At 37.9% G+C, this 17,161-nt stretch overlaps 1 long non-coding RNA gene across 1 annotated transcript; it reads right to left on the reverse strand.

The window, feature by feature from the left end:
* Window positions 1–3,336: 3,336 nt before the first annotated feature.
* Window positions 3,337–6,627, reverse strand: LOC119327346. The gene is made up of 3 exons (XR_005158468.1): window positions 6,506–6,627; window positions 6,262–6,406; window positions 3,337–3,401 (listed from the first exon to the last, which is right to left on the reverse strand). It is a non-coding gene; the product is annotated as an uncharacterized LOC119327346 (long non-coding RNA).
* Window positions 6,628–17,161: the final 10,534 nt, after the last annotated feature.

The following is a 17,161-nucleotide window of genomic DNA, read 5'->3' on the forward strand; positions in this document are numbered from 1 at the left end:
CATAAGCCATCTTCTCGGACGAAACTCTGCCGCCACGAGGCGAAACCTTGGCGGAGCCAATCTAGGGTTGTGGCGGGGCTGTTCTGTCGGGGAAACTTCCCTCCCGGAGGGGGAAATCATTGCCATCGTCATCACCAACACTCCTCTCATCGAGAGAGGGCAATCTCCATCAACATCTTCATCAGCACCATCTCATCTCAAAACCCTAGTTCATCTCTTGTATCCAATTCGTGTCTCCAAGTCCGGGATTGGTGCTAGTAGGTTGCTAGTAGTGTTAATTACTCCTTGTAGTTGATGCTAGTTGGTTTAAGTGGTGGAAGATCATATGTTCAGATCCTATATGCACATTAATATCCCTCTGATTATGAACATGTTTACGCTTTGTGAGTAGTTACTTTTGTTCCTGAGGACATGGGAGAAGTCTTGTTATTAGTAGTCATGTGAATTTGGTATTCGTTCGATATTTTGATGAGATGTATGATGTCTCTCCTCTAGTGGTGTTATGTGAACGTTGACTACATGACACTTCACCATTGTTTGGGCCTAGAGGAAGGCATTGGGAAGTAATAAGTAGATGATGGGTTGCTAGAGTGACAGAAGCTTAAACCCTAGTTTATGCGTTGCTTCGTAAGGGGCTGAATTGGATCCATATGTTTCATGCTATGGTTAGGTTTACCTTAATACTTTTGTTGTATTTGTGGATGCTTGCAATAGAGGTTAATCATAAGTGGGATATTTGTCCAAGTAAGGGCAGCACCCAGCACCGGTCCACCCACATACCAAATTATCAAAGTACCGAACGCGAATCATGTGAACGTGATGAAAACTAGATTGACGATATTCCCATGTGTCCTCGGGAGCGATTTACATCATATAAGAGTTTGTCCAGGCTTGTCCTTTGCTACAAAAGGATTGGGCCACTTTGCTGCACTTTATTTACTTTTGTTACTTGTTGCTCGTTACAAAGTATCTTATCACAAAACTATCTGTTACCACTTATTTCAGTACTTGCAGAGAATACCTTGCTGGAAACCGCTTATCATTTCCTTCTGCTCCTCGTTGGGTTCGACACTCTTACTTATCGAAAGGACTACAATAGATCCCCTATACTTGTGGGTCATCAAGACTCTTTTCTGGCACCGTTTCCGGGGAGTGAAGCGCCTTTGGTAGGTGGAATTTGGTAAGGAAAAATTTATATAGTATGCTGAAATTTACTGTCACTTGTTACTATGGAAAGTAATCCTCTGAGGGGCTTGTTCGGGGTATCTTCACCCCGACCAGTAGAGTAAAGAGTTGCTCCTCAACCTACTAAACCTACTGAAAATGAAAATGCTTGCTTCGAAATTCCTTTGGGCATGGTAGAAAAACTGCTAGCTAATCTTTTTTTAGGAGATGGAACAAAACATCCTGATGTACATCTAATATATGTGGATGAAGTTTGTGGATTATTTAAGCTTGCAGGTGTACCCGGAGATGTTGTTAAGAAAAAGGTCTTCCCCTTATCTTTGAGGGGAGATGCATCGACATGGTATAGGCTATGTGATGATATGGAGTCTTGGAACTACAAACGATTGAAATTGGAATTTCATCAAAAGTTTTATCCTATGCATCTTGTTCATCGTGATCGCAATTATATATATAATGTTTGGACTCGCGAAGGAGAAAGCATCGCTCAAGCTTGGGGGAGGCTTAAATCAATGTTATATTCATGCCTGAATCATGAGCTCTCAAGAGAAATGATTATTCAAAAAATTTATGCTCGGCTTTCTGATAACAATCGCACCATGCTTGATACTTCTTGTGCTGGCTCTTTCATGATGAAGACTATTGAATTAAAATTGGATTTATTGGAAAGAATTAAACGCAATTCCAAAGATTGGGACCTCGACAATGGTAAGGAGTCAGTGTGAGAACCCGGAATTAACTTCCAGACCCTCCTCTGTATATTTGTCAACCCAGGATCATTGTTGACAACACAGTGAAATGATATCATTGCACAATACATAAAAGGTATTACAATTTTAAATATATATTGCCACAAGGCATACCTAGATAAATGTCTCATGACACTTATTACATTCAGAAAAAAAACAGCGGAATGTACAATGCGTAGCGACTCCATCTCAGCCACAAGAAGTCGATGTAGTCCATGTGACCTCACTCCTACGGGTCGCCATAGTAGTCGTAGTCATCACCTTCGTCTTCATGGAACTCTGTTGTCAACAAAATTATTGCCATGAGTACATTACGTACTCAACATGCCTCCCTCGGGGAAGGTAAAAATAGCTACATGTGGCTTCAAAGGAAGGTTGCATGGCTCATTTGCATAAAAGCTAATTTTGTTTGAAAAATATAGTAGTTGGATAACAGCAGTTTTTGATGAAAATAAGTTTTATCTCCAGAATAACTTTCATCAAAGTGAGGATCCTCGATCAACTCACACTCTTCATAGGTTCCAAGAAAAGGGGCAAAGAGGGAATAAGCAAGACAGGTCCTGTATGTCGAGAAAGATTCATGTGCTGTCCTTGACCGTGGACACGGCTATTTGAATAGTTTTACACTCTGCAGAGGTTGTACACTTTACCCACACGACACAATCCCGACTTGTTGCCACCAGTGGCCGCTGGTATAGTACTCCATTTGGTGTACCGGCAAGGGGATTGTGACGAGGTCTTTGGACTAGATCCCCCAAAGATGTGACATGCCCACCGGGTCTGGCGCACAGAACTGAGAGTATGTCCTCAAACCGGTCCCCCCATCTGTGCCGAGGATAATCCTCGCAAGGCAGCTATCCCATCTGCGGTACGGCGACATCGACACCTAAGGCTGACTAGCTTACTTGACCAAGCCAGTGCCCATATAGCATGTGGCTGTACTGTTATCACAATCTTCAAATCCAAGACTTATTAGGCCTTAAGCGGCACGGACGACTGATTGCCCCCTTCAACCTGTGAAGGGCAGCCAATCGCTCCTTCAATCCTTGATTCAGCTGTCGCCCACGCCAGTATTCAGATGGTAAGATTCACCCAGAGTAGAAGAGAGTAGAGGATATCAATAAGGCCATCTGGCCTAGCTCAGCGGTAAGTTTCAACTGTGAAAGACTCAGATGTCATTCAACAAAGCACCTATAGGGTAATAAGCATGGCTAAGCATTTCTACTCTACAAGAATACTATAATTCTACTCAGGTGTCAAATGAATAGGCGACAAGCGGATCAAGGTAATGTGTCAATCGACACGTTAGCTACAAGAATTAAAATAGCATGCATATAATAACCATAAAACACAATGCAATTTTGTAAACATAGGATAAGTATGATCAAAGAAGGAGGCATGCCTTCGTTGTTGAGTCCTTCTTCAGTAACCTGTTCTGTCCATGTCCAACATCGATATCGTCACTCCCTACTCGTCGGAACGACAGCAAAAGACAAACAATAAATACCAAAGCAAAAGTAAATCCAAATAACATCCAAAACAATTTAAAATTGGATGGACAACAATATATTGATCAAGATGGAGACTTTGAAATGAGGTTGATTAGGATGTAAGAGAAAGGATTTATTGAAGTGACATGGTTGAGGTTGACACAGCTAAGAAATACTTGGTGATCAAGACTAACGTTCCAATACGAATATGCAATTAAACACTAGTAGTGCCCACTACACATCTCGACAAATTATATAGGAAACTACTATCTAACAAACACAATGGCATCAACACACATGAAAAGGAACCATCCTATGCATTTAACCACACAATTACAACATGACATGATGAAGGTAAAAGTCAAACAAATATTTAGACAGAACCTAAATATTTATAATGGTCAATAGCAGACAAACATACGCATCAACTATATAATAATTCCTAATGAACAAACATTACAAACCATACTAGTTAAGCAATCAAACATCATTCAACAACATGAGTTGAAATGATCTAGGTCTAGCCCCCCAAAAAAACCATTAAAATGGAATAGGGTCAACTCCATTATATCAAACCAATTCATTTGTCAAACAATTAACAAGAAACTATACAACACATGGAAAAATGGATGCACAACTATCCTAGGCATGATATGATTAAGAGTAACAATCAACCAAGAATAAATATTTGGATGAATCCAAATACTTATAATGGTTAACAACAATCAAAGACTAAACATAAATTATAAAAACTATTAGCAATAATTTATATAAAAGAAGACAAACCAATACTAATTAAGGTAGAAACTAATTTAACAACTTAATAATAACACATATCTCACATAATACATGTGAGTATAGATTCACTAGATGTCTAAGCAAATAACACAAGCATGACACATACGAGTGATCATGATAAGATATTACACTAGAATATGGTCTTACTACTAAAGAACAACTAATACTCAAGTAACCACTAGAAATAAGATTGCCACTTCATGCTTACATAACAGATCAAACTATGCACACGAAGCATATGAGGAAGATACAACTCACTAACATGAAAGGTAAACTGTCTTAAGCATGTGCTAAACTATCGCAACAAGACCCAACACTCCCGAGGCTACCATAAGGCCAAAGTGATCATCCATAAGAACGCACAAGAGACTAAGTACTCAATTATAGCACATAGACAAAACAAGACATGAAAGATCACTTGCATGAGTGACAACTAGACATATAACAATGCAACAACTAGATAAAGTAGATATGAAGAAGTCTAGGCATACAACAATGTAATAGTGAGGTAGACTAGATATAATGCTAAGCATGGATGATCATGACACAAGATGCCAAACTATGCTACCAGTAGAATACAACTTAATTACTATGACATAACTTAGTTGATATCAACTAACATGACTATCAAGAATGGCATTAGCACACATAACTATCATGTTAGTTGTGACTTATAAGAAAAAGGGAAAAGCATACTAAGCAAGTACACATCTAGGTCATGGCATCAATCACATCAAGCGATGTGCTATACTAGCATGAATAACATGAAGACATGTATTTCTATCTAGTACAACCTAGACTTTCTAATACATAAATGGACAACCTAGGCATCATACAACACATGGGTCGTTACACACATTTATGCAATCTATTTAACAATCCCAACAACATGGCATGACAAGCATAAATATTTAAACATATATCTTAGACAAAGCATGATTTAAAACCAACATGTGACATGGATGAAAAATGAATATGTAAACCATATCTATGATTTCGCCATGCTAAATAATATTAAATAGTCAAGACATGAGGTGTTTCATGACTAGATGGATAAGTAAATGAAGACCTAGAACAAATCTAAAGAATTATAAGCACGATGAATATTCACCACAATGATGTACACGTTCTCTGTGAAACAATAAAGAATACCAATCATTACTAAAATAATAATAATAAGATTACACTAACAACGATCCAAATCTAATTAAAATAATAACAGCAAACAAGCATGTAAGAAAATTAATAATCTATTACAACAATCCACTCCTACACATGGTAAGAATTTGCAAAGACTTGTACACAGACATGTCATAGGACTAAACACACACCAAAGAAAAATGTCACATGGGACAACCAGTTCAACAATTATCAAATAACTATAATCTGTAAATAAATCAAGCAAGTGACATGACACATCAAAATTACGAGGCGAATAGATACCATGCACTCCTAAGCATACCAAGAACATAAGGAAATAACAATATATTAACAGAAGTTCACTGATGAATCCTACACATAACCATGCAACACTATTTTAAAACTATTGTTTTAATCAACAAGAGCGACTAGATAAAATCTATTTTAAATCTCGATTGACTAAACAAGTAATCTAGTAAATCAATTGGAACTCCTACGATTAAGAAATATTTAGGAGCGACTCCTAGGTATAAGTCACACAAGTGAAAATTCGAAAGTGAAAGAAACATGCACTTAGTGTAATTCCCATTTTACTAGAATAATGTCTAACAAGATATATACGCAAAATCAAAAACCACAAACGTGTTCCTATAAACACTTAACATGTTTCATCCATTGGGATCAAGATCAAACGATAAACAAAAACGATGGAAATATGCCTATAATATTTGGTTCATGCGACGGATAGCATCGGCGCGCCCAACAACAAAAATAGAAGGAACTAAGATGTATAGGAGATAACACGAGTGATGTTTGGAAGGTGTGCAATAGGAATTGGAAAGTGGTTCACCGAGTTCGACGGAACGGTGCGATGAACTTGACGAATAGTGTATACGTACTTGCAAAATTCTCCGCGTATGCTCGACGGAACACGTTGTTTCTTCTCTGAATGGAGCTACGGCATGGAGCAGAAATTTTTGGCGCAAGGACTCGAACATGGATCGCCTAAAGCACCGGGATGGAGCACCGGCGTCCATGGAGCTGCTGTAGTTCAAGGAGAGTTCTTCAAAGAATTAGGAACAGATAGGGAGGGGTTGCTAGGGGATTGGAAGAGGAGGTGGAGGCGCACATGTAGGTACTCACAAATTTGGAAACGGTGAAGAACTAAACAATTTAGACCAGGGAATGTTTCTCCTGTAGGTTTCCTTTTCCTCTTGTTTGTGTGCATGTAGGTGTGCGTGGGTGGAGAAAGAGATGAAGCGCTTGAGGCACGGCTTTGGGAGATGAAGTGGAGAGAAATAGGCACAAGGAGGAGTCAAAGAGATGGAATTAAAGGAGAAGGGCAGGAGGCAGCATTCATGCGTGGACGTTTCACTTCCTGTGACGTGAAAACGTACACATAGGAGGGGTTTCCAACATGGCTGTACGTTTCCTCTTCTGTGCACCTTTTCTCTTCTCTTCTCTGTACTTGTGTGCACGTGTATGTATGGACATGAAGCGCTCCAATGGTGTGGCTCTAAGAGACGGGCCTATTTGGACAAAGCCCATGGGAGGAGGATGAGAGTAGGGAAACAGAAGAAAAGAAATACAATCGATGGGCTAAGCCCATTTGACTTGAGAAAGGAAAAGTAAAATAGTGGGCTGAACCCAGGAAAGAGAAAAAGATGTTGGTTCGAGTAAATTATGTACAGAGTTTGATAGAATGAAAATAAATTGATTTCCTCTCCGAAAAAAATCTAGAAAAGGAATAGAAGATCGGACAAAAATCAAACGAATTTCAGAAGACCAAAGAAAATTCAAAGGTGCATATTTTAATATGCCGAAGAAGAGCTGATTACAAGAAAAGAACAATACACCAATTTTAATTAGGTTCACATTAGTTCAAATTAAATACTTCAAATTGTAAAAGTCTGATTTAAGCTTTGTAACCAAATAAAACAAACGAAATTTTCTTGTCCTGATTTTCTTAAACATTCCGAGAATCGGGATGTTACAGATCTACCCCCTTAAACGAAATCTCGTCCCCGAGATTCAGGCTGACTAAAGAGAATGGATTTGGGTAAGCTTTGTCTTCGACACACATCTTCTCATAAACTTGTGGAACCATGGTCGATTCTAAACTTGCGACATACAACTTTGGGGTCTTTGTTGGAGATAGTTTGATTGGCGATGCTATACGTAGCTTGCTCAAGGATTGTAATAGTCCTTCGGTCTTGGCGATGGTAATCTGATAGCTTCTCTGAGTGGTTGGCATTCTTCAGTCTTTCTCTTCTTCTATAGGCCAAGCATTGGTGTGGATAGACTCATTGATCCCTCTTTAGGTTGAACTTATAGTAGGTGTAGTGAAGATCTTCAAATCTTCGTATTCTTTGCAAATGAAGGTCTTCAAATCTTTGATCTCGCCATAAATCACCATCAACTACCCCCCTTAAAAGAAGTTTTCCATAGGGTCCACTTTCATAATAGATCTCCAAGTGGGTTGTTGCAACTTTGTTCATCTCAAGGTGACCTCTAGGGTTTATAGAGAAGAGGGAGAGAGCGTGAGAGGAGTAAAAGAATCCTAGACAAGGCAGAGATACCCCAAAAGATACAAAAAAAATAACAGTGAGATAGCCAAGAATATATCCAAATAAAACTCAAAAGCAACTCATTTTGGCAAATAGGGTTTTAGTATGACTGCATAGGAAAACACCAAAAATATGCAGACAATACTCACACAAGAAAGGTTTTGCGTCTACAAGATACAAATTCTATCACTACAAGGGTGTTAACCAACCTAATCCTATATGGCAGGTCACAATAAATCTTGGGGCAAATCTTCAACGTTGACGATTGCAGCATGATCGACGGCTGTTGCCTTCTTGAGGTCTCGAACTGTCTTCTCTTGAAAAAATGTTGCTACTCAGAGCTTCAGGGTTTGAAGTTTGAAGTTCTTGGCAAGTCTTGAGAAACTTCTGAATTTTTAGCACCATGGGCAGGGAAAGGGTTTCACATACTATAAAGAAGAAGGTAGAGAAGTAGAGTTACACTTTGTTTGAATAAGATAAGTCAAGAAGAGCAATAGGGGAGAAGATTACGAGAATATTTTCTTTGAAAATAATTTTCTTTAATAAATAGTTCCTAAGGCTTTCCATTTCTAACTAAGGTCACGCGACTAGGTCGACATCAGCTCTGATAGCACTTCTGTGAGAACCCGGAATTAACTTCCAGACCCTCCTGTGTATATTTGTCAACCCCAGGATCATTGTTGACAACACAGTGAAATGATATCATTGCACAATACATAAAAGGTATTACAATTTTAAATATATATTGCCACAAGGCATACCTAGATAAATGTCAGTAACCACTAGAAATAAGATTGCCACTTCATGCTTACATAACAGATCAAACTATGCACACTAAGCATATGAGGAAGATACAACTCACTAACATGAAAGGTAAACTGTCTTAAGCATGTGCTAAACTATCGCAACAAGACCCAACACTCCTGAGGCTACCATAAGGCCAAAGTGATCATCCATAAGAACGCACAAGAGACTAAGTACTCAATTATAACACATAGACAAAACAAGACATGAAAGATCACTTGCATGAGTGACAACTAGACATATAACAATGCAACAACTAGATAAAGTAGATATGAAGAAGTCTAGGCATACAACAATGTAATAGTGAGGTAGACTAGATATAATGCTAAGTATGGATGATCATGACACAAGATGCCAAAGTATGCTACCAGTAGAATACAACTTAATAACTATGACATAACTTAGTTGATATCAACTAACATGACTATCAAGAATGGCATTAGCACACAACACTATCATGTTAGTTGTGACTTATAAGAAAAAGGGAAAAGCGTACTAAGCAAGTACACATCTAGGTCATGGCATCAATCACATCAAGCGATGTGCTATACTAGCATGAATAACATGAAGACATGTATTTCTATCTAGTACAACCTAGACTTTCTAATACATAAATGGACAACCTAGGCATCGTACAACACATGGGTCGTTACACACATTTATGCAATCTATTTAACAATCCCAACAACATGGCATGACAAGCAAAAATATTTAAACATATATCTTAGACAAAGCATGATTTAAAACCAACATGTGACATGGATGAAAAATGAATATGTAAACCATATCTATGATTTCGCCATGCTAAATAATATTAAATAGTCAAGACATGAGGTGTTTCATGACTAGATGGATAAGTAAATGAACACCTAGAACAAATCTAACGAATTATAAGCACGATGAATATTCACCACAATGATGTACACGTTCTCTGTGAAACAATAAAGAATACCAATCATTACTAAAATAATAATAATAAGATTACACTAACAACGATCCAAATCTAATTAAAATAATAACAGCAAACAAGCATGTAAGAAAATTAATAATCTATTACAACAATCCACTCCTACACATGGTAAGAATTTGCAAAGACTTGTACAGAGACATGTCATAGGACTAAACACACACCAAAGAAAAATGTCACATGGGACAACCAGTTCAACAATTATCAAATAACTATAGTCGGTAAATAAATCAAGCAAGTGACATGACACATCAAAATTACGAGGCGAATAGATACCATGCACTCCTAAGCATACCAAGAACATAAGGAAATAACAATATATTAACAGAAGTTCACTGATGAATCCTACACATAACCATGCAACACTATTTTAAAACTATTGTTTAATCAACAAGAGCGACTAGATAAAATCTATTTTAAATCTCGATTGACTAAACAAGTAATCTAGTAAATCAATTGGAACTCCTACGATTAAGAAATATTTAGGAGCGACTCCTAGGTATAAGTCACACAAGTGAAAATTCGAAAGTGAAAAAACATGCACTTAGTGTAATTCCCATTTTACTAGAATAATGTCTAACAAGATATATACGCAAAATCAAAAACCACAAACGTGTTCCTCTAACCACTTAACATGTTTCATCCATTGGGATCAAGATCAAACGATAAACAAAAACGATGGAAATATGCCTATAATATTTGGTTCATGCGACTGATAGCATCGGCGCGCCCAACAACAAAAATAGAAGGAACTAAGATGTATAGGAGATAACACGAGTGATGTTTGGAAGGTGTGCAATAGGAATTGGAAAGTGGTTCACCGAGTTCGACGGAACGGTGCGATGAACTTGACGAATAGTGTATACGTACTTGCAAAATTCTCCGTGTATGCTCGAAGGAACACGTTGTTTCTTCTCTGAATGGAGCTACGGCATGGAGCAGAAATTTTTGGCGCAAGGACTCGAACATGGATCGCCTAAAGCACCGGGATAGAGCACCGGCGTCCATGGAGCTGCTGTAGTTCAAGGAGAGTTCTTCAAAGAATTAGGAACAGATAGGGAGGGGTTGCTAGGGGATTGGAAGAGGAGGTGGAGGCGCACATGTAGGTACTCACAAATTTGGAAACGGTGAAGAACTAAACAATTTAGACCAGGGAATGTTTCTCCTGTAGGTTTCCTTTTCCTCTTGTTTGTGTGCATGTAGGTGTGCGTGGGTGGAGAAAGAGATGAAGCGCTTGAGGCACTGCTTTGGGAGATGAAGTGGAGAGAAATAGGCACACGGAGGAGCCAAAGAGATGGAATTAAAGGAGAAGGGCAGGAGGCAGCATTCATGCGTGGATGTTTCACTTCCTGTGACGTGAAAACGTACACATAGGAGGGGTTTGCAACATGGCTGTACGTTTCCTCTTCTGTGCACCTTTTCTCTTCTCTTCTCTGTACTTGTGTGCACGTGTATGTATGGACATGAAGCGCTCCAATGGTGTGGCTCTAAGAGACGGGCCTATTTGGACAAAGCCCATGGGAGGAGGATGAGAGTAGGGAAACAGAAGAAAAGAAATACAATCGATGGGCTAAGCCCATTTGACTTGAGAAAGGAAAAGTAAAATAGTGGGCTGAACCCAGGAAAGAGAAAAAGATGTTGGTTCGAGTAAATTATGTACAGAGTTTGATAGAATGAAAATAAATTGATTTCCTCTCCGAAAAAAATCTAGAAAAGGAATAGAAGCTCGGACAAAAATCAAATGAATTTCAGAAGACCAAAGAAAATTCAAAGGTGCATATTTTAATATGCCGAAGAAGAGCTGATTACAAGAAAAGAACAATACACTAATTTTAATTAGGTTCACATTAGTTCAAATTAAATACTTCAAATTGTAAAAGTCTGATTTAAGCTTTGTAACCAAATAAAACAAACGAAATTTTCTTGTCCTGATTTTTGAAAAACTTTTTCTTAAACATTCTAAGAATCGGGATGTTACAGTCAGGTATGACACCTAGTTTTGATTGTGTTAAATCTTTTATGGATACCGATATTTTTCGTAAATTTAGCACTAAATAAGGACTTGACTCTGAGATAGTAGCTTCTTTCTGTGAATCTTTTGCTGCTTATGTTGATCTCCCCAAGGAGAAGTGGTTTAAATATCATCCTCCCATAGAAGTAAAAGTAGCTGCACCTATTAAAGTTGAAAAAAATACTATTACTTATAATGATCCTATTGTTCCTACAACTTATGTTGAGAAACCACCTTTCCCTGTTAGGATCAAGGATCATGCTAAAGCTTCGACCGTGGTTCGTAATAGCAATATTAAAACATATACACCTCCTGAGCAAGTTAAAGTTGAACAAAATATTGCTATTGTTAAAGATCTCTTGTCTGATAATATAGATGGGCATGTTATTTATTTCTGTGATGAAACTGCTAGAATTGCTAAACCTCATGATGCAGATAAACCTAGACCTGTGATAGGCATGCATGTTATTTCTATTAAAATAAGAGATCATTGTTATCATGGCTTATGTGATATGGGTGCTAGTGCTAGTGCAATACCTATTGACTTATACAAAGAAATTATGCATGACATTGCACCTATTGAGTTAGAAGATATTGATGTCACAACTAAACTTGCTAATAGAGATACTATTTCACCAATGGGAATTGTTAGAGATGTTGAAGTCTTGTGTGGGAAAACTAAATATCCTGCTGATTTTCTTGTTCTTGGTTCCCCACAAGATAGTTTTTGTCCCATTATATTTGGTAGACCCTTCTTAAATACTGTTAATGCTACCATAGATTGCAAAAGGGATGTTGTTACTGTTGGTTTAGATGATATGACTCATGAATTTAATTTTTCTAAATTTAGTAGACAACACCTTGAAGAAGAATTACCTAGTAAAGATGAAATTATTGGTCTTGCGTCTATTGCCGTACCTCCTAGTGATCCTTTAGAACAATATTTACTAGACCATGAAAATGATATGTTTATGAATGAAAGAAGGGAATTAGATGAAGTATTCTTTAAACAGGAACCTATTCTGAAACATAATTGACCTGTTGAAATCCTAGGAGATCCTCCTCCACCCAAGGGTGATCCCGTGTTTGAGCTTAAACCATTACCAGATACTCTTAAATATGCTTATCTTGATGAGAAAAAGATATATCATGTTATTATTAGTGCTAACCTTTGAGAACATGAAGAAGAGAGATTATTGAAAATTCTGAAGAAGCATTGTGCTGCTATTGGGTATACTCTTGATGATCTTAAGGGCATTAGTCCCACTCTATGACAACACAAAATTAATTTGGAAGAAAATGCTAAACCAGTTCGTGATCATAAACGTCGTCTGAATCCTAAAATGAAAGAAGTGGTAAGAAAGGAGATACTAAAGCTCCTTGAGGCAGGTATAATTTACCCCGTTGCTGATAGTCAGTGGGTAAGTCATGTCCATTCTGTCCCTAAGAAGGGAGGTATTACTGTTGTTCCTAATGATAAAGATGAATTGATTCCTCAAAGAATTATTATAGGTTATAGGATGGTAATTGATTTTCGCAAATTAAATAAGGCTACTAAAACAGAACATTACCCTTTACCTTTTATCGATCAAATGCTAGAAAGATTATCCAAACATACATATTTTTGCTTTCTAGATGGTTATTCTGGTTTCTCTCAAATACCTGTGTCAGCCAAAGATCAATCAAAGACTACTTTTACATGCCCTTTTGGTACTTTTGCTTATAGACCTATACCTTTTGGTTTATGCAATGCACCTGCTACCTTTCAAAGATGCATGATGGTTATATTCTCTGACTTTTGTGAAAAGATTTGTGAGGTATTCATGGACGACTTTTCCGTCTATGGATCTTATTTTGATGATTGCTTGAGCAACCTTGATCGAGTTTTGCAGAGATGTGAAGAAACTAATCTTGTCTTGAATTGGGAAAAGTGCCACTTTATGGTTAATGAAGGTATTGTCTTGGGGCATAAAGTTTCTGAAAGAGGTATTGAAGTTGATAAAGCCAAGGTTGTTGCTATTGAAAAGATGCCATGTCCCAAGGACATCAAAGGTATAAGAAATTTCCTTGGTCATGCCGGTTTTTATAGGAGGTTCATTAAGGACTTCTCAAAAATTTCTCGGCCTCTGACTAATTTATTACAAAAAGATATACCATTTGTTTTTGATGATGATTGTGTAGAAGCATTTGAAATACTTAAGAAAGCATTGATCTCTGCACCTATTGTTCAGCCACCTGATTGGAATTTACCCTTTGAAATTATGTGTGATGCTAGTGATTATGCTGTAGGTGTTGTTCTAGGACAAAGAGTTGATAAGAAACTAAATGTTATTCAATATGCTAGTAAACTCTAGACAATGCTCAAAGAAATTATGCTACTACTGAAAAAGAATTCTTAGCAGTTGTATTTGCTTGTGATAAGTTTAGACCCTATATTGGTGATTCTAAAGTAACTATTCACACTGATCATGGTGCTATTAAATATCTTATGGAAAAGAAAGATGCTAAACCTAGACTTATTAGATGGGTTCTCTTGCTTCAAGAATTTGATTTACATATTGTTGATAGAAAAGGAGCCGAGAACCCCGTTGCAGACAACTTGTCTAGGTTAGAAAATGTGCTTGATGACCCACTACCTATTGATGATAGCTTTCCTCATGAGAAATTAAGTGTCATAAATGCTTCTCATACTGCTCCATGGTATGCTGATTATGCTAATTACATTGTTGCTAAGTTTATACCACCTAGTTTCACATACCAGCAAAAGAAAAAGTTCTTCTATGATTTGAGGCATTACTTTTGGGATGACCCACATCTTTATAAAGAAGGAGTAGATGGTGTTATTAGACGTTGTGTACCTGAGCATGAACATGAACATATCCTACGCAAGTGTCACTCCGAAGCTTACGGAGGGCACCATGCTGGAGATAGAACCACACATAAGGTACTACAATCTGGTTTTTATTGGCCTACTCTCTTCAAGGATGCCCGTAAGTTTGTCTTATCTTGTGATGAATGTCAAAGAATTGGTAATATTAGTAGACGTCAAGAAATGCCTATGAATTATTCACTTGTTATTGAACCATTTGATGTTTGGGTCTTTGACTATATGGGACCTTTTCCTTCCTCTAATGGTTATACACATATTTTAGTTGCTGTTGATTACGTTACTAAGTGGGTAGAAGCTATTCCAACTAGTAGTGCTGATCATAACACTTCTATTAAAATGCTTAAAGAAGTTATTTTTCCAAGGTTTGGAGTCCCTAGATACTTAATGACTGATGGTGGTTCACATTTTATTCATGGTGCTTTCCGTAAAATGCTTGCTAAATATGATGTTAATCATAGAATTGCATCCCCTTATCACCCTCAGTCTAGTGGGCAAGTAGAATTGAGTAATAGAGAACTCAAATTAATTTTGCAAAAGACTGTTAATAGGTCTAGAAAGAATTGGTCCAAGAAACTTGATGATGCATTATGGGCCTATAGAACTGCATATAAAAATCCTATGAGTATGTCTCCGTATAAAATGGTCTATGGAAAAGCATGTCACTTACCTCTCGAACTAGAACACAAGGCTTATTGGGCTATTAAAGAACTAAATTATGATTTTAAACTTGCCGGTGAGAAGAGCTTATTTGATATTAATTCACTTGATGAATGGAGAACCCAAGCCTACGAAAATGCCAAGTTGTTTAAAGAAAAGGTTAAAAGGTGGCATGAAAAGGATACAAAAGCGTGAGTTTAATGTAGGTGATTATGTATTGCTATAAAACTCTCATTTAAGATTTTTTTGTAGGAAAACTTCTCTCTAAATGGGAAGGTCCCTACGTTATCGAGGAGGTCTACCGTTCCGGTGCCATAAAAATCAACAACTTAGAAGGCACAAATCCAAAGGTGGTAAATGGTCAAAGAATCAAACATTATATCTCAGGTAATCCCATAAATGTTGAAACCAATGTTATTGAAAGCATAACCCCGGAGGAGTACATAAATGACACTTTTCGGAACGTTTTAGACTCCGAAAAGGAATAGGCATGTGGTACGGTAAGTAAACCGACTCCAAAACAGTTTTTAAGGCAATATTTCTCCATTTTGGAATATTTAGAAAAATAGAAAAATAAGCAGCAGTCCGGAAAGGACACGAGGGCCCCATGAGGGTGGAGGGCGCGCCCTACCCCCTGGGCGTGCCCCCCTACCTCATGGGCACCTCGTGTGCTCTTCGGACTCCGTTTTCTTACAAGACACGTATTTTGGTGGGTAAAAATTCATTATATAACCTTCCGGGGGTTTTGACTCCCGTATCACGCAAAAATATCATGTTTGTGTTTCGAGCAGTTACTGCTGCAGATTAGAGCAGGATGTCTTCGCAAGAGTCAGTCGGGGAGAGCCGGGTGTCTCATCCGGCACCGGGATCAACAACAAACAATCATGTTGACCCCTTTGGGCTAGCAACGGAGGAAGAGATGGAGGCTGATTTGATGAGGATATATGCCATGGAGCACCAAGAAGTCACTTCCTGCCTCCAAGCTGGATTCACAATGGGAGAACTGCAGAGCTCAGCTATTCCAAACTCGGTTATCCCTTCCAATGTTAGATTTCTTTCTTATGAGAATATGAAAAAGAGTGTCACTGGTTCTCCCGCAGCTATGCAACACCCTTGGGTGCAGGGAGCTTTGGCTGTTACAGGAAAACTCCGAAAGGAAATAATGGATCTCAAGTAGCAAGTCAACAAGCTTGAGGAGGAGAATCGTATCTTGAGGGGCATCATCGCCAAGAACATCACATCACCAACCCCGAAAAGAGAGACATAATCACCTGGGTATGGGCACTCCACTTGGCAATTGCCAAGCTTGGGGGAGTGCCCCGGTATCGTATCACCATCACCTTTATCTTTACCGTTTTTCTTAGTTCGATCCTTTTGTTAATATCTTGATCTAGTAGAATAAAAGTTCTTAGTATGATCTAGTTGTGAGTTTTGCTTTATCATCCTTCTATGTAATCGAGTCCGTGAGCTATATAATAAAGATTAGTGTTGAGTCAAGGGCTTGATTATTTTTGACATGATCCCAAGTGAATAAAGGAAAAGAGAAAGAAATAAAAAGAAACAAAGAGATCATGTGAGTCTTATGGAGAGTAATGAGCTCACATAGAAAGAGTATGATGAATAAAAGTTATTAAGGGTTGACAAACATAGTTTTGGTCATCTTTGCAATTAATAGGAAGTAATAAAGAAAGAGAGGTCTTCACATATAAATATACTATCTTGGACATCTTTTATGACTGTGAGCACTCATTAAAATATGACATGCTAAAGAGTTGACATTGGACAAGGAAGACAACATAATGGGTTATGTTTTCTTACATCTGAGATAAATTATATCGTCTTGGATCCTCCAACATGTTGAGCTTGCCTTCCTCCCTCATGCTAGCCAAATTCATTGCACCAA

Source organism: Triticum dicoccoides, chromosome 7A (assembly GCF_002162155.2).
Source record: "Triticum dicoccoides isolate Atlit2015 ecotype Zavitan chromosome 7A, WEW_v2.0, whole genome shotgun sequence".
NCBI lineage: Eukaryota > Viridiplantae > Streptophyta > Magnoliopsida > Poales > Poaceae > Triticum > Triticum dicoccoides.